Here is a 3,494-nt window from a genome sequence, read left to right on the forward strand (position 1 = left end):
CCTGTGTAACATTCAGAAAAGAAAAAAAATCCAGAGGTCTCGGGTTCGAGCCCTGAGTATGGAAAAATCCTTGGTAGGGAGCACTTCCCTCCGAATGGGGCCCTAGGCAACGTGAATCCGGATATTGTCGGGCTCTCCAATGCGGGTACCGGACAACGGGGAAACCAAAAAAAAACATTCAGAAAAGAGTAATGTTTAATATGCTTTGCAATTAATCATACAAGCTAGCTACTTCAATGATGCATAGTCACATTTTAAATGTTCAATTAAAGAAAAGGAAAAAAATTAGTTTTCTCTATATTTTTGCAAAAACATAAAGGGTATGTGAGTAACATTTATTTTAGTTCAAGAGGGAGTCAAATTTTGGCATATAAAAGTGCAAACTCCTTAACTCGCTGCAGCAATTTGAGTTGATAGTTGAATTATGACACATTATTTGCTGCTCAAATTATCTTTGATTAGACTTTAATACTTATTGATTCAACTAATTTTTTTAACCAGCTTAAAGATGCCATCACCTATTTGAGACCTTAGGAGAGCCAATTTTAATTCATAAAGTTTTAATTAACCCAACCTGTCCAAGCTGTAGTTTGTTGGATTATGGTCTGTTTCTCAAGTGACCACTTTACCGATTTAACTCGTTCTAGCTTATCCAAACTTGATCCAACACACACATTTAACATTGCTAGTTTAACCCTTTAAACTTGTTATTACCTGCAGTCAATTAAATGAACATCTTAATTGTTTAAGTGATCAGAGAAGCACCTCTTCTTAGTTTTTTTATTTCCCATCCGGTGTCCGGTACCTGTATTGGAACCTAATTATATCCGGATTCGCGTCGCGTAAGGCCCCATTCGGGAGGAAACGCTCCCTACCAAGGATTTTTCTATACCCATTCAAGTCATCTGGTTAAAGGAAGAACAGTCTTATCCATTGCACCACATCCTTTGGTGGTACCTCTTCGTATCATAAGTTTGTCCCGTGCACCCAGAATTCGGCAGATTATACTGAGTTGGAATCGACCTGATGTGTCAAACGGACAAATTGATGAGTGTCACGACTCACGTGTAATTTTTTTTAAAAAAAAATGTATAACTAAAACTAAAATTACAGGAAAAACCCTCCTGTCCATCTTCTTCTCAACTATTTCTCCCCTGGGCTGCTGCTTCTTGTTGTTGTAATTGTTGAAATGTCAAAAATTTCAACGTCCCACATCGGTGGGTTAGCAAAAGTAGATAAGATTTTTCTCTATAAAAGGAGGCCTAATGTTTAGGATTTCGACACACCTCTCATTTGCCTTCTTATCTTCTTAAGGCATTTGTATCTTCTCTCTTTAGTATTATTTCACTTGTATTTTTGGAGTGGAATAAAATATTGTTTGTGTCCGAGGAGTAGGCAAAATTAGTCGAACCTCGTAAATTATGGTGTTCCTTTTATTGTTGCTTTATTGTCTTATTTATTATTTGGTGGCTGTCATAATTTTTGGTATAGTAGTTGTGACTTATTCACACTATATACATTTGGCTTCCGCAACAATTGGTATCAGAGCCAAGGTACTGTCTAAGTATGCTCTGTGGTTGCAGCATAGTCTGATCTTCCACATCAGAAAAGATTTATCTTGGTAACTGTGTCAAGGTTCTGTCTTAGTATGCTTTGTGGTTGCAGCTTAGTCTGATCTTCCACACCAGAAAGGAAATAATCTTGATTTGTGTCGTCAACTATTAAATAATATTTGTGTCAAAATGGGAGACAATAAACAAGAAGAATCTACATCAAGTGTCAATAATACGTCATCGTTGGCATCTTCGCTTATGATAAGAATTGTGTCAAATACGAAATTTGCGGGAGAAATTTTTGACGGATCAGGACATTTTGGGATGTGGCAAAGCGAGGTTCTAGATGTCCTTTTTCAACAAGGGCTAGATCTTGCCATTGAAGAAAAAAGACCAGATGTTATTGGAGAAGAAGATTGGAGAATTATCAACCGTGTTGCTTGCGGTACCATTCGATCCTACCTTGCTAGAGAGCAGAAATATCCATACACAAAGGAACTTCTGCAAGTAAATTATGGAAAGCACTGGAGGATAAATTTTTGAAGAAAAACAGTCAAAATAAATTGTACATGAAGAAGAGACTATTTCACTTCACCTATGTTCCTGGTACCACGATGAATGAACATATCACCAGTTTCAATAAGTTGGTCACAGATTTGCAAAATATGGATACAACTTATGATGATGATGACTTGGACTTGATGTTGTTGTCGTCACTTCCTGATGAGTACGAGCACCTTGAAACTACTCTACTCCATGGAAATGACGAAGTTTGTTCGGCTTTGTACAACTATGAACAAAGAAAGCGAGAAAAACAAAAGGGCGGAGAAGGAGAAGCACTGTTTGTGAGGGGTCGTCCTCAAAATCAAACGAGGACAAAGAAGGGAAGATCCAAGTCAAGATCCAGACCCAGCAAAGATGAATGTGCCTTTTGTCGAGAAAAGGGGCACTGGAAGAAAGACTGTCCGAAGTTGAAGAATAAGGCCAAACATAACAATGGAAAGGCCATTATGGATTCAAATGTAGCTGATTGTGATGATTTAGACTTCTCATTAGTTACAACAGAGTCATCAACATCATCAGACATATGGTTGATGGACTCGGCTTGTAGCTATCATATGTGTCCCAACAGGGACTGGTTTGTGGAATTTAAAGAAGGAGAATATGGAGTCATCCACACAGTGGATAACAACCCTCTTACCTCATATGGCATTGGTTCAATACGATTAAGGAACCATGATGGAATGATCAGAACATTAACAGATGTTCGATTTGTACCGGATTTGAAGAAGAATCTCATCTCTGTAGGAGCCCTAGAATCAAAAGGGTTCAAAATCATTGCAGAAAATGGAGTGATGAGAATATGATCAGGTGCACTAGTGGTAATGAAGGCTGATCGGAAGAACAATAATATGTACCGCTATCGTGGTAGTACAGTTATTGGGACAACGACAGTGACATCCAGTGGCGACAAAGAGGCAGAAACAACCAAGCTATGGCACATGCGTTTGAGACATGCTGGAGGAAAATCCTTGAAAACTCTATCAGATCAAGGATTGTTAAAAGGAGTCAAGGCTTGCAACTTGGAGTTTTGTGAGCATTGTGTTAAAGGGAAACAGACAAGAGTTAAATTTGGTACAGCGATCCATAATACTAAAGGCATTTTGGATTATGTACACTCTGATGTTTGGGGTCCTTCCAAAACACCTTCATTGGGTGGGAAACACTATTTTGTAACCTTTGTTGATGATTTTTCCCGAAGAGTATGGGTGTATACAATGAAGAGCAAAGATGAAGTGTTGGGAATTTTTCTCAAATGGAAGACGATGGTGGAGAATCAAACAGGCAAGAGGATCAAGTGTATTCGTACAGACAATGGAGGTGAATACAAAAATGATCATTTTAATAAGGTCTGTCAAAATGATGGCATCGTCCGACACT

The sequence above is a fragment of the Nicotiana tabacum genome, chromosome 22, assembly GCF_000715075.1.
Source record: "Nicotiana tabacum cultivar K326 chromosome 22, ASM71507v2, whole genome shotgun sequence".
In the NCBI taxonomy this organism is placed as follows: Eukaryota; Viridiplantae; Streptophyta; class Magnoliopsida; order Solanales; family Solanaceae; genus Nicotiana; species Nicotiana tabacum.